At 37.4% G+C, this 7,324-nt stretch overlaps 1 pseudogene across 1 annotated transcript; it reads left to right on the forward strand.

Annotated features, from left to right (window-relative positions):
- Nucleotides 1–873: 873 nt before the first annotated feature.
- LOC149221397 (malate dehydrogenase, mitochondrial pseudogene) lies at nt 874–3,623 on the forward strand (annotated as a pseudogene). The gene is made up of 2 exons (XR_016249652.1): nt 874–1,143; nt 3,316–3,623. The product of XR_016249652.1 is annotated as a malate dehydrogenase, mitochondrial pseudogene (transcript).
- Nucleotides 3,624–7,324: the final 3,701 nt, after the last annotated feature.

The following is a 7,324-nucleotide window of genomic DNA, read 5'->3' on the forward strand; positions in this document are numbered from 1 at the left end:
ATTATCACATCCAGTTCTATGCAGGACAGCTGAATATGCTAACTCACTTTTGTCTGGAGTTTGTGAGTCAAAACAAAGTTATTGCTAAGGTCAGGTGAAACTGTTTCCCAAGTTTAACAGTTTTCTTTTGATAATCAGTTGGTATCATGATGATATTCTTTGTAAATATGCAAGGGTTCATGGCAGTGGGTTGTGCTGTTCTTCTTTCTCCTCTGTGGCTATTGTTATTTGCTTCGTTTGGGATACTTCCAATTGTGGGGAGAACTTTGGATTGGGAGCCTTTGGTAAAGAACAGCTTAGGGATTTTAGGAGCAGCTGCTGCTTTTTATCTGACACCCATTGGTTAAGAGACACATATTGTATTTGATATTATAGTGACCATAGTGGTGAAAGGTTACATTAAGAAATGGAAACAATTAGTGGGGCTAATATATAGTGCAATATATAGGAATATCTAATAGTAAATTCATTATAAGTATTTTTATTCTTTATGAAAGTATTTTTTTGTTGTATTTTCCTTCTTCAATTTATGCCTTACGGCGTTTCCTTTGCAACATCTGGTGCAAATGCTAGTGTAATAAGTTAATTAACATTTGACCAACTGAAAATTTTGATCACATGATGTTCCATTCCCGAACCTCATCCCCCCAAAAGAGGGATTTCTATCACGAGCTGTCTGATTGTCAATAACTAAGAATTTCGCAATAAAATAGATTAAACCAAAGCCCTGCATAGTACCATGAGGCTTTAAAATCCCTTTTAACAAAGTCATATCCACACATCTCCATTGATTCGGCCTTTAAGCTCTGGAATCTCCCCCTTCTTCTTCATCTGCCTTTAGCTTGCATTCTTTCAGTGTTACCAGCGGCAAAAATGAGTTCTGCAATGCGACGATTGGTGGGATCTGCACTGAAGAATGCATCATCTTCTTCTTTCAAAACTAATGTTATGTCGAGAAGGTTTTATTCGAGTGGTGGAAGTCCACCACGCAAGGTTGTTGTGTTGGGAGCTGCTGGGGGTATCGGGCAGCCATTGGCTCTTCTGATGAAACTCAATCCTCTGGTGTCAAAGTTGGCGCTCTATGATATCGCTGACACTCCAGGTGTGGCTGCAGATGTCGGCCACATCAACAGCCGTGCTGAGGTGGGTTCCTCTTTTCCTACCGCGTTTTTTTCGTTCTCTGTATGCTGGATCTGTTCTCTCTGCGAACGATAGAGATGTTTTGATTTTAGTTTCAAGGGATCTCCATTGGGATCGATCGTACAAAGACCCACTTGGTAGGATCTACTTTTCGTTAGTGTTTTACCTGTTATTAGTTCTTTGATTTTACGTTTCTGATATTGTCCATGGTCAGATAATTTATTTATTTTGGTAAGCGCCTATTTTTTTAAAGGAACCAGGCCTTATACCAGGCTTAGACTCCACTGCTATAACCTGTCAAGGTCTCTGGGATTCTTCGAATGTGGAATTTATTCTTTTGGCCACATTTTTGCAGGAAATATGCCTTTCGGGGCTTTTGAACGTGGGTTTGAGCCCTGAAAGCGCAATGATTTAATTTCTTAAACACAACCCAATTCACGTTAATGGTCAACTCAATTCACTTTCATGGTCAGTTTGTAAATGTGTTTGTGCATATTTTAATTGATGAAAAAAAGCACCTAGATATTTATTTCGTGGAAATCCATGGCTGCATCATGTGCACCTACTCGATTAGGGTTTTTAATTTTATGGATCTAGGTGACATTTGGCCCAACAATCCATTGAAGCAACGCCCATCGCATTGTCATTCTAAAACGATTGTATTGTACACCGTGAATATTGGATTTGACTATACCTGACATTCTTTGGGCCATTTCAAAAGAGGCAGATATTGAGAGGGCTACATTATTATTATTTTTGATTGTTTTCTTGTTGGCAAATGTCTTTCTGTTAACATAGTGGGCTTTGCCCTCATTGTAGATGCTACAAACATAGAATCTCTATTCCACCAATTTCATGCAGGATTTGCACCTGATCTTGTCTGTTGAATCTCAATATGGTAGTTAACTCCGATGGTGAGATAATGCCGCAACATACTTCTAAGAGGGCACTGAAAGTGCTATGATTTAACTACTTGTCTACAATCTGCCTGACATTTATGGCTAGATTGAAATTTGGGTTGTGCTTATTATTATTATTAGCAGTAGTAGTATTTGCTATTGATAGGAGAAGGTTGAAATTGAGGTTGGGCTCACTATTATTGTTTTTTTTTGGTCAAGGCCTTTTGACTGGCGTGGGTGAAACACCTTAATTGCATCTATTCATCAAAGTCACGCATGACTTGTAGATGGGCTCATCTGTGCAAACCCCAATAGCACAGGGGTCATCATTAACAACACCTCTGCATTATCATTGAACTGGTGTTTATCACGTTAACCCGACTTCATATTTTGGAATGACATGGGCAGCCGCATTATCATGGGAATATGCCTCCTGGGTTTTGAACCTAGGTCATCCTCATGACAAGCACCCTACAACTTGCCACTAAACCACAGCCCAATGGACGAGGTAGTTCATATTTTTTTGATGAAAAGTGCATCTATATTTTTAGCAGAATCCACGGCTGGATCATATGCCTCTGCTTAATAGGACTTTTTGATCTGATGGATCTAAGTCATACTTGGCCTAATGACTACTTAGAAGTTAGAATAGTCTCATTGCATTGTCAATTTGTTATTTTGTGAGGATTGAATTGATGACCCTCTGCATATTGGATTTGCCTCTATATCCAACCTTTTTGGGGTCGTTTAAATTTGCCTCTTTATCCATGAGTAGATTAAATCAAAATAGTCTTCGCAGCGTAAATTAAACTAAGGTTGAATAAACTCCCTAAAGTGGCTTGTGAGATGCTAATTATTTATCACAGCATCACTTTTATACCTGGATTGGATAAGACTATACCCTGATTGAAATGTCATATACCTGGATTGGACAAGATTATACCCTGATTGAAACGTGGGTTGGTATAGGTCTTCAATCTCCTACGAGCATAATCATTGCTTTTGGTGCTCTATCTCCTCGGTAAAAGCCAAAAGGTGGATTTTACTATAGAATACAAATAATCCTATTCTTGTTCACTATGAGGAGGACATACCATTGCTTGGGTCATGGAACAAGGATAACAAGTTTTACTTCTTTTGGAACTTTGCGATAATAATTTCTTTTCTTATTTTTTGGTCTACATATTTATCATTTAATTTGGTACTGCCATATTGATTTTATCATGCTTGTGTCACGACCTTGTCAGTAATTCATAGCAGTGTGACCTGGGTGCAGGTTGCAGGATATATGGGAGAGGAACAACTTGGCACGGCATTGGAGAATGCAGATGTTGTGATCATTCCTGCTGGTGTGCCTCGAAAACCTGGCATGACCCGTGATGATCTCTTCAACATCAATGCAGGGATTGTTAAATCTCTTTGCTCTGCAATTGCAAAATACTGCCCAGAGGTAAGTTGTCATGATTTATGATCTTCTTTGAAGTTTTTGTTTTCATGCGATTTTCTTATTGACTATTTCATAGGAATAAGCATGATGTTCATTGTAAGTTGCTTTGTCGAAGGCTTTGTATGTTTGAGATCTATAGAGATGGCAATATATACAAATACATATTTGCAGGAATCTTTAAGCAAGTTGTTGATCTAGATTTACATACTGTTCTTGTATATAATCAATTCCGCTGGAGAGGTTAACGAAGCTTGAAGAATTCTTTGTGTCAAACGAATAGGTGATTGACTCATTATTGACTCTTTATTTAGACAAATTGCAGCTAACATTTGCCCATAAGAAGGAAATACTAATTGAAATGAACTTAAGAGTAATTAGCTGTGTAGTCCAATGCAAGTTTGCAGCCACTGTTAAAGCCCTGTTATTCTTGTTTCTCCTCTTGTAGTTAGTAACTTAGCTTTTGGACTTTTGAGAAAATTGGCATATGAATATCAATATAAAAAATATCCTTGGTCTTCTATTTAACTGTGCACAAATCCACTTGATCACGAGGTATCCTCTATAACATTATATATTACATACAATCAGTATGTACTACCATTAGTGTGGCAAGTTAATAGATAAAGAAGTATGTTTCACAATTATTTGTTTTGTTCATGTACTGGTGTGTGTGTACAATATGTATAGTATATTGTTACATATTATATAGATAGAGATATAGAGAGGGGGGAGAGTGTACTGGATAATGTTTTCCTTCTATCAGGAATGGTATATTTGAATTCAAGAAATCATCTAGAATTGGTTTTTATGGCATTACTGAGGACTTGATATCCATGGCAGGCAATTGTAAATATCATCAGCAATACTGTAAATTCTACTGTACCAATAGCTGCTGAGGTTTTTAAGAAGGCAGGGACCTATAATGAAAATAAACTCTTTGGTGTTAACTCTTGATGTTGTCCGCGCAAAGACGTTCTATGCTTCAAAAGCAGGAGTTCCTGTTGAAGGTATTTAAAATTCTGGCTTGTTATGCTTAGCTACTCTCAAATATTTAGTATTCTGTAAAATATTTTTATTTTTTATAATTTAATCATGAAATATGCATCCTGGGCAAACATGCCAGGCACTTCTCCTCATTTCAAGGATGGTATCATAGGGCTCAAGGCCATCAGAAATATAGTCAGCTCAAGATGTCACTTGAGGGAATTGAACCCGGGTGGGAAGGATAACAGTCTTTGCACACAACCATCTGGGCTAGACCCAATACACGATATGCTGTAGGATCTTACCAACATCATGTTTTTTTTAACATTAGATACAATTCTCAGTTTTATGTTTGTTGTTGATGTCATCCTATGCTGTCTGCAGAAGTTGATGTTCCCGTTGTAGGTGGACATGCGGGTGTTACAATTCTTCCACTTTTTTCACATGTATATGACTTTGTTGGATCCTCATCTTGAGTTTGTTCTTTACTCTTGGATATTAGAAGATTAATTTATGAAAGATAAAATGAGATCATAATTACCTACCCTTCAATACAGTTAAAAAGGGAACTAACACTTTTTTGTTTTGATAAAAATTTTTAGGCAACACCAAAGCCAAACTCTGTATTGTCTGAGGAGGACATTAAAGCCTTGACAAAGCGCACACACGATGGAGGAACTGAAGTTGTTGAAGCAAAAGCAGTGAAAGGTTCAGCCACACTGTCTATGGCGTAAGTTTATGTTTTGGTCCTCTATAGTGGCTAATATGCATTCATATCTTTTGAATGTTTTTTTATTCTTATGTGACTGTCTAGAGTGCTGAATTTTTCATCTTGATGCAGTAGTTGGAGTCAGATAATCTTATCATGGTGTGTTCTTCATGATTTCATGCTTGGCATGCAACATGATTTCATGCTTGATAAGTACCTAATCTGAGATTCACTGTCAGTGAGAATATGGCATGAAGGAGCTTCTTTCTCTTTATCTGAATCTTGTACTTCATACATTTGCATGTCTCAAATCTTTTGCCTTAAGCTTAGGTACTTATCCTACATGAAATCATGTAGCATGCATGTCTCAAATCTTTTCCCTTAGGCTTTCTCATTTGTGTGAAACTCAGCAGGTGCTTTTAACCTGTGAGGTTTGACCGATGGATTGTTTCCTTTTTACCTTAGTTTGATTGAAATGTTCAGAGTTAATCTAGATTCTGCATGCAAAGATCCTTCCCTAAGAAAAGCCATGAGTCTCTTCAAGGATGTTATTCCTTCTTAAACATAAGATATGTCAAATGGATCCCGCAAAAGTTGTGTGCTTGATGATGGGTAAATCTGGGTATGAGATTTACAAATTTGCACTTACATGTATGCCTGTGGTTGCAATTCACAGATAGGCGCATAGCATCCATTCATTACCTCATCTTGAGCATTTGAGCATGGTTCATGCAAAAAACATTGCTGGTCAGTTAAATCCATTAGTTGAAAACTTGGAAGTGAAGAGTAGTGTTGTAGTCTTCTCTATGTTGATGAATGCTTTTTGAGACTTCAAAATGTTTAGACATGCAATTCCTTTTTCATCTTGCTCCTGTGTTCTCAATTTTTTTTTTCTACTGTTTTTTAAGGCCAAATATAAACCATGGGATATATATTTTTCCTACTGCGTTTTTTTCGTTCTCTGTATGCTGGATCTGTTCTCTCTGCGAACGATAGAGATGTTTTGATTTTAGTTTCAAGGGGTCTCCATTGGGATCGATCGTACGACGACCCACTTAGTAGGATCTACTTTTCGTTAGTGTTTTACCTGTTATTAGTTCTTTGATTTTACGTTTCTGATATTGTCCATGGTCAGATAATCTATTTATTTTGGTAAGCGCCTATTTTTTTAAAGGAACCAGGCCTTATACCAGGCTTAGACTCCACTGTTATAACCTGTCAAGGTCTCTGGGATTCTTCGAATGTGGAATTTATTCTTTTGGCCACATTTTTGCAGGAAATATGCCTTCCGGGGCTTTTGAACGTGGGTTTGAGCCCTGAAAGCGCAATGATTTAATTTCTTAAACACAACCCAATTCACGTTAATGGTCAACTCAATTCACTTTCATGGTCAGTTTGTAAATGTGTTTGTGCATATTTTGATTGATGAAAAAAAGCACCTAGATATTTATTTCGTGGAAATCCATGGCTGCATCATGTGCACCTACTCGATTAGGGTTTTTAATTTTATGGATCTAGGTGACATTTGGCCCAACAATCCATTGAAGCAACGCCCATCGCATTGTCATTCTAAAACGATTGTATTGTACAACGTGAATATTGGATTTGACTATACCTGACATTCTTTGGGCCATTTCAAAAGAGGCAGATATTGAGGGCTACATTATTATTATTATTTTTGATTGTTTTCTTGTTGGCAAATGTCTTTATGTTAACATAGTGGGTTTTGCCCTCATTGTAGATGCTACAAACATAGAATCTCTATTCCACCAATTTCATGCAGGATTTGCACCTGATCTTGTCTGTTGAATCTCAATATGGTAGTTAACTCCGATGGTGAGATAATGCCGCAACATACTTCTAAGAGGGCACTGAAAGTGCTATGATTTAACTACTTGACTACAATCTGCCTGACATTTATGGCTAGATTGAAATTTGGGCTGTGCTTATTATTATTATTAGCAGTAGTAGTATTTTCTATTGATAGGAGAAGGTTGAAATTGAGGTTGGGCTTACTATTATTGTTTTTGTTTGGTCAAGGCCTTTTGACTGGCGTGGGTGAAACACCTTAATTGCATCTATTCATCAAAGTCACGCATGACTTGCAGGTGGGCTCATCTGTGCAAACCTCAATAGCACAGGGGT

This window comes from Pinus tabuliformis, chromosome Q (assembly GCF_031772625.1).
Source record: "Pinus tabuliformis cultivar Carrire ecotype Pingquan chromosome Q, CPIR1, whole genome shotgun sequence".
NCBI classification, from domain to species: domain Eukaryota; kingdom Viridiplantae; phylum Streptophyta; class Pinopsida; order Pinales; family Pinaceae; genus Pinus; species Pinus tabuliformis.